The sequence below is a fragment of the Littorina saxatilis genome, linkage group LG8 (genome assembly GCF_037325665.1).
Source record: "Littorina saxatilis isolate snail1 linkage group LG8, US_GU_Lsax_2.0, whole genome shotgun sequence".
NCBI lineage: Eukaryota > Metazoa > Mollusca > Gastropoda > Littorinimorpha > Littorinidae > Littorina > Littorina saxatilis.
Window position 1 is genome coordinate 22,008,633 of NC_090252.1, and position 18,725 is coordinate 22,027,357.

An 18,725-nucleotide genomic window follows, 5' to 3' on the forward strand; every position below is an offset into this window, starting at 1 on the left:
ACCTCGTCTCAGTGATTATTAAAAATAATGGTCTCAGTTCGCGGTCATGAAAAAGCTCGCTGAAGCTCGCATTTTTCATGATCCGCTAACTTCGACCATTATTTTTGATAATCACTGAGACTCGGCATGTAACCTCTACTTATTCCCCCCTCTGCTTCTTTCTCTCTGTAAAGGTGTAGGGCTAGTTATTTTTCGGTAACTTACCCAACAACCAAAATCACTTACCCAACAACGGGCCTGAATCCTCGATAGCTCACAGGTTGATGAGTTAGACTTTGAGGGAACTACTTTAGCGATTGAAAAGTTCCGAACGCTCCAATGTACGAAATATACATCTCCAGACCAAACAATACAAACATACTGCATTTAAACTGGCAACTACAGGCTTGAACACATTAATCTCCATATAAAATCTATGAGTTTGGTTGTTTTCTAAATCCAAATCTAACGATCAGTGCAGAGAAACTCGCTTTAGATCTCTTATGAGTGCACGCAAACTCCCAAGGCAAGTAACTCTCGTACGACAAGAGTAGTTCCCCTTCCAAATTTTCTGAACTGAGTTGCTTGGACAAGAGACTGCAATCCGACGGTTAGTTTTTGACAATATTTCATTTTATAAACAGATCACACGCAACCAAATGCACACATCGCATCAATTTAAAGAACATACAGCGGTTTCATACACTATTTTGCCCCAGAAAACGGAACTTCATACAGTTTTTAACGTTGGAACACGGGTGCAAAAGTTCGTCTGCTTGTCCCATTCGAAGAAAGAACATTTCCTAAGCGATACCAAAACAGGACCATAACACACACTATCTGCCTTTACTGGCACAGCAGAATAACAACATAACTGTGTACTTGATTTTAGTCCAAAACAGGGAAACTGACAAGAAGTGTTAACATAATTGATTGATTTTCCCTGAACTATACAACCGCGCATTATTCAATCGCCAGCGCAGGTAGACTGGTTGAGTGATTTGGATTCGATCAAACTTTCGCACAAAAACTCCTCTTTTCTTTGAATAACTGAAGAACGGAGGAATAAAGAGGTTACATACCTCGTCTCAGTGATTATTAAAAATAATGGTCTCAGTTCGCGGTCATGAAAAAGCTCGCTGAAGCTCGCATTTTTCATGATCCGCTAACTTCGACCATTATTTTTGATAATCACTGAGACTCGGCATGTAACCTCTACTTATTCCCCCCTCTGCTTCTTTCTCTCTGTAAAGGTGTAGGGCTAGTTATTTTTCGGTAACTTACCCAACAACCAAAATCACTTACCCAACAACGGGCCTGAATCCTCGATAGCTCACAGGTTGATGAGTTAGACTTTGAGGGAACTACTTTAGCGATTGAAAAGTTCCGAACGCTCCAATGTACGAAATATACATCTCCAGACCAAACAATACAAACATACTGCATTTAAACTGGCAACTACAGGCTTGAACACATTAATCTCCATATAAAATCTATGAGTTTGGTTGTTTTCTAAATCCAAATCTAACGATCAGTGCAGAGAAACTCGCTTTAGATCTCTTATGAGTGCACGCAAACTCCCAAGGCAAGTAACTCTCGTACGACAAGAGTAGTTCCCCTTCCAAATTTTCTGAACTGAGTTGCTTGGACAAGAGACTGCAATCCGACGGTTAGTTTTTGACAATATTTCATTTTATAAACAGATCACACGCAACCAAATGCACACATCGCATCAATTTAAAGAACATACAGCGGTTTCATACACTATTTTGCCCCAGAAAACGGAACTTCATACAGTTTTTAACGTTGGAACACGGGTGCAAAAGTTCGTCTGCTTGTCCCATTCGAAGAAAGAACATTTCCTAAGCGATACCAAAACAGGACCATAACACACACTATCTGCCTTTACTGGCACAGCAGAATAACAACATAACTGTGTACTTGATTTTAGTCCAAAACAGGGAAACTGACAAGAAGTGTTAACATAATTGATTGATTTTCCCTGAACTATACAACCGCGCATTATTCAATCGCCAGCGCAGGTAGACTGGTTGAGTGATTTGGATTCGATCAAACTTTCGCACAAAAACTCCTCTTTTCTTTGAATAACTGAAGAACGGAGGAATAAAGAGGTTACATACCTCGTCTCAGTGATTATTAAAAATAATGGTCTCAGTTCGCGGTCATGAAAAAGCTCGCTGAAGCTCGCATTTTTCATGATCCGCTAACTTCGACCATTATTTTTGATAATCACTGAGACTCGGCATGTAACCTCTACTTATTCCCCCCTCTGCTTCTTTCTCTCTGTAAAGGTGTAGGGCTAGTTATTTTTCGGTAACTTACCCAACAACCAAAATCACTTACCCAACAACGGGCCTGAATCCTCGATAGCTCACAGGTTGATGAGTTAGACTTTGAGGGAACTACTTTAGCGATTGAAAAGTTCCGAACGCTCCAATGTACGAAATATACATCTCCAGACCAAACAATACAAACATACTGCATTTAAACTGGCAACTACAGGCTTGAACACATTAATCTCCATATAAAATCTATGAGTTTGGTTGTTTTCTAAATCCAAATCTAACGATCAGTGCAGAGAAACTCGCTTTAGATCTCTTATGAGTGCACGCAAACTCCCAAGGCAAGTAACTCTCGTACGACAAGAGTAGTTCCCCTTCCAAATTTTCTGAACTGAGTTGCTTGGACAAGAGACTGCAATCCGACGGTTAGTTTTTGACAATATTTCATTTTATAAACAGATCACACGCAACCAAATGCACACATCGCATCAATTTAAAGAACATACAGCGGTTTCATACACTATTTTGCCCCAGAAAACGGAACTTCATACAGTTTTTAACGTTGGAACACGGGTGCAAAAGTTCGTCTGCTTGTCCCATTCGAAGAAAGAACATTTCCTAAGCGATACCAAAACAGGACCATAACACACACTATCTGCCTTTACTGGCACAGCAGAATAACAACATAACTGTGTACTTGATTTTAGTCCAAAACAGGGAAACTGACAAGAAGTGTTAACATAATTGATTGATTTTCCCTGAACTATACAACCGCGCATTATTCAATCGCCAGCGCAGGTAGACTGGTTGAGTGATTTGGATTCGATCAAACTTTCGCACAAAAACTCCTCTTTTCTTTGAATAACTGAAGAAAGGAGGAATAAAGAGGTTACATACCTCGTCTCAGTGATTATCAAAAATAATGGTCTCAGTTCGCGGTCATGAAAAAGCTCGCTGAAGCTCGCATTTTTCATGATCCGCTAACTTCGACCATTATTTTTGATAATCACTGAGACTCGGCATGTAACCTCTACTTATTCCCCCCTCTGCTTCTTTCTCTCTGTAAAGGTGTAGGGCTAGTTATTTTTCGGTAACTTACCCAACAACCAAAATCACTTACCCAACAACGGGCCTGAATCCTCGATAGCTCACAGGTTGATGAGTTAGACTTTGAGGGAACTACTTTAGCGATTGAAAAGTTCCGAACGCTCCAATGTACGAAATATACATCTCCAGACCAAACAATACAAACATACTGCATTTAAACTGGCAACTACAGGCTTGAACACATTAATCTCCATATAAAATCTATGAGTTTGGTTGTTTTCTAAATCCAAATCTAACGATCAGTGCAGAGAAACTCGCTTTAGATCTCTTATGAGTGCACGCAAACTCCCAAGGCAAGTAACTCTCGTACGACAAGAGTAGTTCCCCTTCCAAATTTTCTGAACTGAGTTGCTTGGACAAGAGACTGCAATCCGACGGTTAGTTTTTGACAATATTTCATTTTATAAACAGATCACACGCAACCAAATGCACACATCGCATCAATTTAAAGAACATACAGCGGTTTCATACACTATTTTGCCCCAGAAAACGGAACTTCATACAGTTTTTAACGTTGGAACACGGGTGCAAAAGTTCGTCTGCTTGTCCCATTCGAAGAAAGAACATTTCCTAAGCGATACCAAAACAGGACCATAACACACACTATCTGCCTTTACTGGCACAGCAGAATAACAACATAACTGTGTACTTGATTTTAGTCCAAAACAGGGAAACTGACAAGAAGTGTTAACATAATTGATTGATTTTCCCTGAACTATACAACCGCGCATTATTCAATCGCCAGCGCAGGTAGACTGGTTGAGTGATTTGGATTCGATCAAACTTTCGCACAAAAACTCCTCTTTTCTTTGAATAACTGAAGAACGGAGGAATAAAGAGGTTACATACCTCGTCTCAGTGATTATTAAAAATAATGGTCTCAGTTCGCGGTCATGAAAAAGCTCGCTGAAGCTCGCATTTTTCATGATCCGCTAACTTCGACCATTATTTTTGATAATCACTGAGACTCGGCATGTAACCTCTACTTATTCCCCCCTCTGCTTCTTTCTCTCTGTAAAGGTGTAGGGCTAGTTATTTTTCGGTAACTTACCCAACAACCAAAATCACTTACCCAACAACGGGCCTGAATCCTCGATAGCTCACAGGTTGATGAGTTAGACTTTGAGGGAACTACTTTAGCGATTGAAAAGTTCCGAACGCTCCAATGTACGAAATATACATCTCCAGACCAAACAATACAAACATACTGCATTTAAACTGGCAACTACAGGCTTGAACACATTAATCTCCATATAAAATCTATGAGTTTGGTTGTTTTCTAAATCCAAATCTAACGATCAGTGCAGAGAAACTCGCTTTAGATCTCTTATGAGTGCACGCAAACTCCCAAGGCAAGTAACTCTCGTACGACAAGAGTAGTTCCCCTTCCAAATTTTCTGAACTGAGTTGCTTGGACAAGAGACTGCAATCCGACGGTTAGTTTTTGACAATATTTCATTTTATAAACAGATCACACGCAACCAAATGCACACATCGCATCAATTTAAAGAACATACAGCGGTTTCATACACTATTTTGCCCCAGAAAACGGAACTTCATACAGTTTTTAACGTTGGAACACGGGTGCAAAAGTTCGTCTGCTTGTCCCATTCGAAGAAAGAACATTTCCTAAGCGATACCAAAACAGGACCATAACACACACTATCTGCCTTTACTGGCACAGCAGAATAACAACATAACTGTGTACTTGATTTTAGTCCAAAACAGGGAAACTGACAAGAAGTGTTAACATAATTGATTGATTTTCCCTGAACTATACAACCGCGCATTATTCAATCGCCAGCGCAGGTAGACTGGTTGAGTGATTTGGATTCGATCAAACTTTCGCACAAAAACTCCTCTTTTCTTTGAATAACTGAAGAACGGAGGAATAAAGAGGTTACATACCTCGTCTCAGTGATTATTAAAAATAATGGTCTCAGTTCGCGGTCATGAAAAAGCTCGCTGAAGCTCGCATTTTTCATGATCCGCTAACTTCGACCATTATTTTTGATAATCACTGAGACTCGGCATGTAACCTCTACTTATTCCCCCCTCTGCTTCTTTCTCTCTGTAAAGGTGTAGGGCTAGTTATTTTTCGGTAACTTACCCAACAACCAAAATCACTTACCCAACAACGGGCCTGAATCCTCGATAGCTCACAGGTTGATGAGTTAGACTTTGAGGGAACTACTTTAGCGATTGAAAAGTTCCGAACGCTCCAATGTACGAAATATACATCTCCAGACCAAACAATACAAACATACTGCATTTAAACTGGCAACTACAGGCTTGAACACATTAATCTCCATATAAAATCTATGAGTTTGGTTGTTTTCTAAATCCAAATCTAACGATCAGTGCAGAGAAACTCGCTTTAGATCTCTTATGAGTGCACGCAAACTCCCAAGGCAAGTAACTCTCGTACGACAAGAGTAGTTCCCCTTCCAAATTTTCTGAACTGAGTTGCTTGGACAAGAGACTGCAATCCGACGGTTAGTTTTTGACAATATTTCATTTTATAAACAGATCACACGCAACCAAATGCACACATCGCATCAATTTAAAGAACATACAGCGGTTTCATACACTATTTTGCCCCAGAAAACGGAACTTCATACAGTTTTTAACGTTGGAACACGGGTGCAAAAGTTCGTCTGCTTGTCCCATTCGAAGAAAGAACATTTCCTAAGCGATACCAAAACAGGACCATAACACACACTATCTGCCTTTACTGGCACAGCAGAATAACAACATAACTGTGTACTTGATTTTAGTCCAAAACAGGGAAACTGACAAGAAGTGTTAACATAATTGATTGATTTTCCCTGAACTATACAACCGCGCATTATTCAATCGCCAGCGCAGGTAGACTGGTTGAGTGATTTGGATTCGATCAAACTTTCGCACAAAAACTCCTCTTTTCTTTGAATAACTGAAGAACGGAGGAATAAAGAGGTTACATACCTCGTCTCAGTGATTATTAAAAATAATGGTCTCAGTTCGCGGTCATGAAAAAGCTCGCTGAAGCTCGCATTTTTCATGATCCGCTAACTTCGACCATTATTTTTGATAATCACTGAGACTCGGCATGTAACCTCTACATCTCTCTACTTTATAAGCAGACGTAGGATTGCAGAAAGAATGAAATTACAGAAGAAAAGAATTACAGAAGCAGAAAAAGAATGACAAAAAGAAAGAATGACAGAAAGAAAGAATGACAGAAAGAAAGAATAACAGAAAGAAAGAATAACAGAAAGAAAGAATGACAGAAAGAAGGAATGACAGAAAGAAAGAATGACAGAAAGAAAGAATAACAGAAAGAAAGAATGACAGAAAGAAAGAATGACAGAAAGAAAGAATGACAGAAAGAAAGAATGACAGAAAAAAACAAAAAGAAAGAAAGAAAAGAAAGAACACATAGCTCGAAAGGAAGGAAGGAATAAACAGGGAAAGAATGAAAAAAACGTTCTTGCACATCTTAGCTGTTAAAACTTTGGAGTACAGAAAGAAGGGACTTTATCCGATTCCAGACCCTGTAACGTTTGTTTGTTTCTTTGCTTAACGCCCAGCCAGCAAAATTATGCGCAGCGAATGCGTCTCGCAGTCGCCAAATAATGCGTTCCAACTGCGAAAGACGCACTCGATACGCGCGCGCTTTTGCAAATCGAAATCAGTGCGTGACGAATTCGTTTTCCCTCAGATAACGAAGACCATACGCGCCCCCAGCGCACACTTATGCAACATGAAGACTAAGTATGCGTTCTCACGCAGACGTCACGATTGCTTTACGCACTAACGCAGGTGACACAACTACTTTACGCACTCTCCACGCAGATGTTACAATTGCTTTACGCACTCTCCACGCAGATGTCACGATTGTTTTACGCACTCCCACGAAGTTGACACGTCTACTTTACGCACTCTCACAACTACTTTACGCAATCTCACGCAGTCGACACCTCCACTTTACGAAATCTCACGCAGGCGACACGATCACTTTACGCACATCACACAATAATTGTAATGCATTCGAAGAGCGCAGTCTCTTACTTAAACAAACAAAATAATTTGCAGTCCACAACATTTTATTTTCAATGAAAACAAAGGTCAAGTGTTCATTTGATCAAAAATAATACATCGGCCATCCGGATAATCGACCAATTCCGGATAATCGGCCAATTTTCCCTGGGACCGAATCTTTTCTTCATACGTAGTTATGTGTTAACATGTTCGGTTAATCGGCCACTTCGGATAATCGGCCATAGCAACTCGGTTAACCTGGAAAATACCCAATACAAAAAATAAAGTTTCAGTTTTCAACATTATCAAATAGACTTTAGGATGACCAGAAGAAAGGATAACTAGAACAAAACTGATAAAAAGCAGTCCAGCACATGCAGTGCAGACTGAATTGCAACCGTAGAAGGCCAATGTGAAAAAAAGCTTTTGCTCATGTGTCATAAATATCAAAAACCTAACCCCTGCTGTACATAAACAAAAATGTTTGATATGAAGCCGATAAACACTTAACCCTTACACTGGTGCAATTCTGTAACACATGTTACATAGCCACTGGTGAATCAACAGAGAGAAAAATAACAAAAAACATAGGTTTTCGCATTCATGGGAGGTAATCAGAACCGACCAAACAGACTCAGCCAGTAGCGCGACATATGTCGTGACAACCAGGTGACAGTATACGTAAAGTAGCGCGGCATATGTCGCGATAATCAGCCCAAGGGTTAACATCAGTTTGGATTTTTGAACCGAATGTTTTTTTTATTATCTGTTGCTGCTTTTGGCGATTTTACCACTAAATTTTGTTGCAGCATAAGCTTACATTTTTGTTTTAAACCATGAAATAGCACAAACATTGTACACATGAAAAAATCTAACATAAGTGCACTGATGAAAATCACTTGCCAAAGGCAAATTTTCTAATGTTGTGCAACACAGGCGTATTTTACATGTAACATCCTCTCCACAACAAATCTGCTGCAAATTCAGGCTTAATAAACATTTAACACAACTGAACACAACCACAAGTGAATGAGAACTCAAAGTTGGTATCCCCTTTCATTGGCTCTGTCGACGCCCGTTTTTAACCTCTTGCTTCCCTTTATATTATGAACCGCCCCTAGAGCGTCCTCAATGCATTTCGGAGCCAGACAACAACATAATGTCGGTCACGCTTAAAGTGAACGCTACTTGATACTGCTTTCCATACTTATACAAAGTGAATGGGAGCATAGGGTCAGTTATTAACTTAACTGGAACAGTGAGATAAAGAGAATGTACAGTACACAAATGTGAACGGAGAGACTCGGACACTTGAGTCGAGTCAATACTGATACCCACGCCCAAGAACTCTAGTGTAATATTTGAAGTTAAAATCAAACGTGATCAATAAATCAATCAATGAGGCTTATATCGCGCATATTCCGTGGGTACAGTTCTAGGCGCTCTGCAGTGATGCCGTGTGAGATGAAATTTTATACGGCTAGTAATTGCAGCCATTTCGGCGCATATTTACCTTTCACGGCCTATTATTCCAAGTCACACGGGTATAGGTAGACAATTATTAACTGTGCCTAAGCAATTTTGCCAGGAAAGACCCTTTTGTCAATCGTGGGATCTTTAACGTGCACACCCAATGTAGTGTACACGGGGGGAGAGTTCGGACACCGAAGAGAGTCTGCACACAAAGTTGACTCTGAAATAAATTTCCGCCGAACCTGGGATCGAACTCACGCTGACAGCGGCCAACTGAATACAAATCGAGCGCGCTACCAACTGAGCTATATCCCCGCCCCGAGATAAATTAGCTCAGTTGGTAAAGCGCCTGATTGCTTTTTCTTCCATAGTTGTTCACGGGCTTGACCCTCTTCCACTGCATTTTTTTCCCATTACTTAAAAAAAAAAAAATTCGTAATTTGTAATTCTTGTATTTTCTTCATTCCAAATGAATCAAAAGGTTGCATGATTATAGAGTACTTCCAGTGGACTATTTCCCAGAATTACCAATTCTATTTTTTAGTAACATCGGCCTTTGTCAAATGTCCTATGAGTATCGCAGCATATAATTGTGAAATTAAGAAAACGTACAAAACCCAAATACAAACGGAGAAATTCTGAAAACGACAAGTCGACAGACTCTCGAGAACCCAAGTGTAATGAATGTTTGCAAATATGTTCATGCGTGGGAATCTCCACTGATAGTAATGGTAGTTGAGCACTTCCAGTTTAGTCTTCTGTCTTTCTGACACAACCTAAAAGGGTACATCATGTCTGAACATCATCTGTAGAAGAGTGTGAAGTTTAAAGCTTAGCTTAAATAATTTCCAACAAAACCCCAGCCTCTTCTGTACATTACCCATCAGCCACACAGACCTGAACTGTGAAATACAATTACTCACTAGCAGTTTCTCAGGTGAGTTAAATCTTGCATTAATCAAATTATTGCAACTAGCATTGTAAATAAGCTCACAGAGATTACACAGTTCAATGACTGTAAACCTTCTTCTTCTTCTTCGTCGTTCCAGGATTTTTGGCCTCAGGTCAGAGTTCAAGTTTTGTAGCTTGAATAAAGCTGGTGGTCAGGATCAGGGAGTCTTTGGTGCCCCAGAGTTGCTCCTGCAGTGTGGCACCTTGGGGCCAGTGATCTATTCTGGCTTCCTGGTGGAGCGGGCAGGTCTGCAGGATGTGCTCCGGGGTCTGTGGGCCTGTTTCGCACGGGCAGTTCGGTGTGTGCGACAGACCAAGGCAGTGCACGTGGGCACGTAGTCGACAGTGTCCAGTCCGTAGGCGGAAGAGGATGGTCTGCTGATGGCGCTGTAGGTTGGGCATCTGATCATCAGATGGCAGGCTGTGTTGGGCGCTGTAAACCAAATCATGAAGGCTCTTCCATGGCCTGTTGTCTCTTTCTTTTATCACAGGCCTCCAAAAACCAGTCTTGAACGGTCGTCTTCAAGGTCTTGACCTGTGGCACCCGTACAGCTTCACGGAACAGCCTCTGCATGACAAAACAAAAAATAACATGCACTTAGATCATCAAACAACTATCATTGATTTGAAAAAAGTCTAAAGTTTATTTCCTGACGCCTGTTAACTTGAAAAAAACATACAGACACACAAACTTGCATACACCATTCGCTTTCACAACACACCAATTATACTTGAGTGAGGCAATTACAACACATTGTAATCCTTGTTTTGAAGTTACCTTTACTATGACTTTTTATTTGGGGGCAGGGATGTTGCTACAAATTCATACCTATAGGACAAATGTCCTGAGTTCTTCAGCATCAATAGGACATTTGACCGCTTTCAGAAAGTGTAATAGGACATTATGAATTTGGGCCAAACAGCTTATAACACATTCCATGGAATTGTTCCAAAGTCATGCGCCCACACACACACGCACGGTAGAACACACACATAATATAGTAAATACATCAACACAGTGTGCGTATAATGTTGTATTTGTTTAGTTTCAAAGAAACCACAAAAAAGAAACCAACATGAACAACTTCAGAGCTCTTACTTTGATTACAAACTGCATGATTTGGATAAAAGTTGAAAAACAAATTGATCGGTTTGATTTAATGCTGATCTTTTGCAGGCTTTAGTTTTTTTTTTTCCAGCGGCATAATTCAGTGCTTCGTCTCGTATCGAAAACAAAAGCAGACGAAAAATTTAGTCAGTTGGAGTTGTCTCCCGTACTCCTGCAGCAGGCACTGATCTAAAAATAATCCACTATTTTTAGATCAGTGCGCTGCACAGAGACGGTTATACCCAAACGGCGCATATTGGATTGGATTGGATTGGATAAGATTTACAGTCCAGTGAGGTTACCCGACAAAAGAAAAGATCTGCACGCGGCACTGGCAACTTCAGTGTCAGCTGAACACGAGAGCGTTCGGTCTTTTAGAAGATTTGTATCTTGAAATGAAAATTAACGAATATCGCGCTGTCCGAAGGAATGGAGTACATATCGGACAATGACCACGCTCAGGCTAAAACGATAGGACATCTGACCGACATGCGGCAATGTGAATAGGACATTTGGGGATTTTCATCGTTATATGTCCGACGCCTAACGACATCCCTGTGGTTGCCTTCCGAAATTCATAATACATGTACTATGACATGTAGACGCATATGTGACGACTTCATACTGTTTGCTAACATCCTTAGTTCGTATGTAGTCGAAAATCCATGACACTGACAAATAAGCTCCGGAACTTGGCTTCTAGCAATTTAACGTGAAGTGTAAAAGCTTTGACAACTATCATTCACATGTGAAAACATGGTAAATTTAAAATTGATTCCAAAGAACAAAATTTGAGACAAAAATAACTTGTTGTTTTGTAGACATGGATTTTATCTTCTTCCTAAAAGGACCAGGATGATTTTACAAATTATGAAAAACAACTCACTCTTGATGGCTTTTAGTCGCAGCGTACACCATGGTCTCTTTCCCTGCCCTCCCCCAGAGCCCCCTGTCAGCAACCTTGTAACCTATGGAACACCTTCGTCATCACAGCATCAGTAGTCGTCTTTAGTTTATGTCCACCAACAACACCGAGCTCATGGTCATGGATCTGAAACAAACAAAACAAGCAAACTGAATTTCAAAAATCAAATATTCAGACAGCTCTTCTTCACATTCAAACAATTCAATCTGGAAGCATCATACTGTCACCTGGAACAAACAATCAATAAATAATCGCACTTGCTTTAAAAAAAAGTTTTCAGAAGAGTAAATGGTGATTGCATGTGGCATTGTCATAAAATGTGATCACACACCTCAGGTGACCTGCATCAATCATTCAATGCTATCTCACAAATCTTCATTTGGAAAGCACAAACATAGTTATGCCCATAAGAGTGTCAACCGTAATACTATTCAGTGTGGACAATTTTTTTCTGACCCATAATCCGACGTCGGCCTCCTAATCGGGAGGTCGTCAGTTCGAATCCCGGTCGCTGCCGCCTGGTGGGTTAGGAGTGGAGATTTTTCTGATTTCCCAGGTCAACTTATGTGCAGACCTGCTAGTGACTTAACCCCCTTCGTGTGTACATGCAAGCACAAGACCAAGTGCGCGCGGAAAAGATCCTGTAATCCATGTCAGAGTTCAATGGATTATAGAATCACGAAAACACCCAGCATGCCTCCCCCGAAATCAGCGTATGGCTGCCTAAATGGTGGGGTAAAAACGGTCATACACGTACTCGTGTAAAAAACATGAGTGAACGTGGGAGTCTAAGCCCATGAACAAAGAAGAAGAAGTGCATCCCCATGAGCATAGTTTTATCATCAAAAGGTGTTGGTTAAATTCACAAACTATGTGACCAATTCGCATAAACCTTGCATGAATTCCTAAGATAATGGGTAACTGGTCATGACTAAGAACTGATGAACAGTTAAGATACACCCGTGAACCGTGATGACATCCTCCAAAAAGCACACACTCAAGGTAAAATTTAAAGCCTAAAGAGCGTCTAACAATAACATGTCACACTCACAAGATCTTCCTACAGTAATCTGGGGAAAATCGCACAGGCATGACTGGTCTGCTTTAACAATAGCATTCAAAGCCACCTACCTGTACCACTGATCACTCCTTCAACAGATCCATCATGAACGGAACGACAGTCTGCGTTACTGGCATTGGTGGCGGTGTTGAGGTCACTGTCCATCTCAGCTTTCTTTTACCTTCAGTTCAAACAAGCAGTGAGCACCGTCATACTCATGAATAGCTTTCTGAAAAATAAATACTTGAAGTTAAATAGGATCACATTGATTCCCAAACCTAACAGTAACACGCAAACATCAAAACTGGAATATTATTAATTATTAAACATAAGCATCTCAATTTCACTAAACTAGTACATTTATTTTCTCTGTGAATGTGATGTATTTTCTATTTCTCTTTCAAAAAAATATTTGTTTTTCTACTTTATCACTGCACACACTGACACAGCCTCTGCCTGCCTCTCTGGTCTATGCATGCCTCGGGAACAAGGGTAATTTCTCTCTTTTCCGAGACTCAAGACACAGAATATTCCACTGACTATGTCAGTATGAGGAACTGAACGTTAAACATCTGTGGAAAAATGAAGATACAAATTAAAAAAAAAAAGATATATGAAGAGCCTATTAATTACTACTAAAGCTCCTGGCAACTGCTGCCACAATGACTCGACCAGATTAGGAACCAACCAAAGTTCACCAAAAAAAACAGACAATGAGACATAAAAGGATAAACGAAAATTCAGTTTTTATGGTGCCCTATGCGACCCGCGAATCGGGATTCGGATGGCATTTTCACTCTCCACAACTCCTTAAAAACAAACCACTGCATCAATCAACTTTATGTTTTTGGAAAAGTTAGTTCATTCATTCATCTTTCAGACAAAACAAACATGAATGAATAGAAGAGTGTTCTTATAGGCGAAAAAAATTCTAAAGTGTGAGAAACTCTCTGCCGGTCGGCATCAAACTGCCGCGAGCTATCAAAAATTCAAATTCTCAAATCTTTACTTCAGTTGATCAACTTACCTATTCTTCAAAGAAGTCAATCTTCATTTCAGAGAGAAGGATAAGATTAACTTGCATCCAATAAGCAAGTCAAAAATACAAGTCAATAAGAAGAAAAAGCAAAAAAAACGCCGATACATGCATGTTGATTGACAAGACTTCCAGCCAACAGGAAGTATGTGTCACAGACAAGGGAAATAACTTCAATAAATTGCTCTTTGCAGTCAAGGTAACTGTCTCCCCTAGAATTAAACTTTCATGATCTATAGATTTTCTTCAAAATAAAATAAAATGAACAAATGCTGAGAACAAATTTGATGTAACCATTAAAGTTACAATAGTTTACATTTTTTTGTTTAATCTGAATTTTTTAAATGTTTTTATCTATTTGTTATGGGTGTTTATATAGATTTCAGTTATCTTTTCTGTTCATATAATAATTTTATTATGCTTTGCATAGATTTTTCCATGACATTATTTTGTGGAAAGCTGATTCCTACAATACCAAATCCCCATTACAATAATAATAATACACGCTTAAATAATTATAATGATAACAAAAATTAAAATAATCATTATTTCATTTAAGATAAAAATAATCCGGATACAAATTACACAAATAAAAGTTAGTAATAACAAAATGATTAGATAAAAATTAAATGGGAAAACCATTACATAAAATAAAAATATTTGATTACATTTTTAAATATATTTTTTTTTAACTGAAACTGTCTAAAGATAAACTGAAAAATAACGGATTGAAAGTGTTTATGCAATTTATTTTCTAAAAAAAAAAAGTTTTTGAAGAAGAATAACTATTTGTAACCAAAATGTAAAAGGAAATTTTTTTAAAAACATAATAATAACAATCACCTTTTTCAAATCCATGCGTGCTATCCACTGCGTGGTGAAGTCGTTTCGAATGCGATAATCGGCGTAAAATTTGGCGAAAAGTAACGCGCGCGAAGCGAAGGTGTCACGAGGCCGTACGCATCCCCGCATGAAAAACGCAGAAATAACGCATGCGTCACGCAGAATCATGCTGGCTGGGACGCCCAGCCGACCACGAAAGGCCATATCAGGGCGGTGCTGCTTTGACATATAACGTGCGCCACACACAAGACAGAAGTCGCAGCACAGGCTTCATGTCTCACCCAGTCACATTATTCTGACACCGGACCAACCAGTCCTAGCACTAACCCCATAATGCCAGACGCTAGGCGGAGCAGCCACTAGATTGCCAATTTTAAAGTCTTAGGTAGGACCCGGCCGGGGTACGAACCCACGACCTCCCGATCACGGGGCGGACGCCTTACCACAAGGCCAACCGGGCCGGTCCCCGTAACGCCCATCCCTGAAAAACAAGTAAAGAAAGAAAACGAAAAAGAAAAGAACATCCCCCAAATAAAACAACAAACAAAGAAAGCATGAAAAAATCAAACAAACATAATAAAAGAAACAAAGAAAAAATCCGAGGAAAAATTGGAACTTTAAGCAAATCCAGCGACACAAGACCATAAAGGCCCACATCTTCATGCCATGTTTTAACATTCTTCGAAAGAAGAAGCAAAAAAAAAGAAAGAAAAGAAAAAATAGTAAGAAAGAAAGAAGAAGAAGAAGAAGAAGAAGAAGAAGAAGAAGAAGAAGAAGAAGAAGAAGTAAAAAACAACAACTGTGTGTGTGTGTGTGGGGGGGGGGGGGGGGGGGGGGCGGAGGCAGAAGAAACATCAACATTTCAATGTCCCACCTGATTACCGCCCCTGGCTTGTCTCGTGGGGTTCAAACCCCCATACAGCCGGACACAAGAGGAGCCAAGAACATGGCGGTACTGCCTTCAAAGGTTCAAAACGTCGCCCCATCTGGTAACAAGACTGTTGGTGCCAGCTACTATTGTCTGCCCTGTCCTTGCTGTTTTTCAACTTCTGTTGCTTCCCTTTGTTCCAAATGAGCCGTGATCTAAACCTGCACTGCATAGAAACTGATAACAAGTCTTTCTTCTTGTGTAGAAAAGTTACTGAATTTTTGTAACTTTTATTTTATTTTATTGTTTGTATTAATTTTCTTTTTGTTTTGTTGTTGTTTTGATCGGTTTTGGATGTACCTGCATTTGCGTGACTCTCGCTTTTCCCTTGTAACAGAAGTCTTCAGTACGAATTATGCCGTGCCCTTTAGAGGCATTGTACGTTTGGAGAAAAACAAATTCGTGCATTTATTGGCTATGATTATGTCAGACAAAAAGTGATGCACAGCTATGTTCCACTTAGTGCAACATTTTGATGTGCGGCTGACAGAAATTACAAAATTTTAAAAATAAAAATAAAAGGAGAGAGAGAGAGAGAGAGAGAGAGAGAGAGAGAGAGAGAGAGAGAGAGAGAGAGAGAGAGAGAGAGAGAGTTATGGGGTCACCGTTGTGTTAGGACAGGGAGGCAACTCCTGTGTCGACATAGATATTATCTCCCTTCCATTTTCTTTTCTTTGTCAATGGCTAACCTATCTGCTGATTAGCTTACTACGATCCCGTTATTCCATGAGAACATCAATATCCATATCTACATAAATGAATGCAATGCCTGAACTTATTCATTGTCATCAATACATAAGTACCAGTCTAAATCAAAGCCCCATGCAAATGGGAGAAAAACTGAACTTACTCAAAATTACATAAATTATCAGCTTTTTCCAATCCGAGAACACTCACACTTTAGCAGCACCTAGTTCATGCACCTCATGACTATTACACCAACAACAAAAAAAGGCAAGAGAAAAAGGAGCAAAGAATAGTGCACAAATTAGACAGTTGGGAACGTCTCACTTAGCTTAAGATTGTTAGAACAACAGAAACACACACACACAAACACATACATGCACACACACACATGCGCGCTCACACACATAGACAGAAAGAGAGAGAGAGAGGGAGAGAGAGAGAGAGAGAGAGAGAGAGAGAGAGAGAGAGAGAGAGAGAGAGAGAGAGAGAGAGAGAGAGAGAGAGGCAGAGGGGGTGGGGCTAAAGTAGGGAGCCGGAGGTCACCAACAAGTAACACAGCATTTTCTTTTCACAGGTTTATTGAAACTTTTGTTTCATTGGACTCCGATGCACACGTTTCACTCCTTGCATTTGATACAAAGAAACATACAACGATACGTTCATGAAATATTTCCCCATCACACATATCCTACACAGCAGCACCTTAGTTCTGTTACACTAAAAAATATTAAACAAAATCAACAATAAAAACAATGAAAAGATGCCATGTGACACTCAAATTCTTCTTTGTTTAAAACAAACACCCCCAAAAACTGCACAAAGGAGGTTAACCATGACATTGGAATTAATCATCATTGTATCTCCTCACACAATGGTAGGGCCCATATGCACAACATGCCTATACTGAAAGAGTCTAAAAAGGGTACATGCATCTGTGAGTAACATAGTGCTAAGGCTAGCTTTGAAATTGCATTCATAAATAAATAAAATGAAGTGTATAAATAAACAAATAATGTTAATGCCAGCTCTGAAACTACATAAAGAAAACAGAGAAAAATTAAATAAATGAATAAATCAGTTAACAGAAAACAACCATCCAACCTACCAACCATAGAACCCATATCAAATTCCACCCGCATTCTACACTACCAGAACCTATCCCCCTGAAACCCACAACACTAAGTGTACAGTACAATACAACATTTTAAGTTATCCCCCGACAAAATAAACAATGCAGACAAATGACAACAACTTTGAGGTTTTGTCGCTTACTGTTGGATACTTGACAGGCAGAGAGCTTGATGACATTTTTTCTTTGGGAAACTGTTTTCTGCACACATCGACCTATACTCTGCACTTCTTCTTCAGCGTTCCAGAAATTCTGGTGACGTGTGAGCTCGTTTGCCCATTTGGGTTCCCCACACTATACTCCGAGAGCATAGTCAGCTTCACTCCGCTTTCGTTGGGTAGGCATGCTGGGTATTTTCGTGTTTCTATAACCCACCAAATACCAACATGGATTACAGGATCTTTTCCGTGCGCACCGAATGTACAATGTAATGGGAAACACCATGCATAGATCAAGTACCGTACACTCTCCTTTCTCAATGTGAGAGGACATAGAATGTACAAGAAGAGGAATCTTTCAAACAACACGACCAAGAAAAACACATTTTCTTATGCACTTGCACACACATTGACCCACACACAACCCCAGGTGAAAGAGAAAATGATAAGCTGGAATAACTTAAATGGTAATGATGTTCATGATACAAAACAAATTCAAAGTGTACTCGCATGCACTCCCCATAAGAGAAAAAACACAGAAACAAAAAGCAAACGCTGCGTACAAGTCATACGGTATCGCTGCAATTTCATCGCTTACAAAAATTCTATTACGAACATGTTGTTCCACTCAAGGTATTCCACAATAAACATAATTCATGTCATTTTCAAAACAGAACATTGTCTGAAAAAAAAATGGATGCAGACAAGTTTCTTAAGAATAACAAGACATTTGAACCAGAATTATGATGAGGAAACAGTTCACTGACTTTCCCTTCAAGCCTGATATCAATTGGGCTAGTCAACTTCATGAAGTCTACTTTCCACAGATTCCTGCACAAAGCTTTAGCACACAATTTAAAAAAAAAAAACAACTTCACAAAGTCTTCGCGGGGCCGACTTCGAGCTCAACTAAGGAAGGCCGTTATTTAGTACACACCAAGTTTCTGTAAGTAAGGGGATTATATACATCAATATTCAAACAATGGTGACCTTGGTCTCAGTGTTCCTGTTCCTT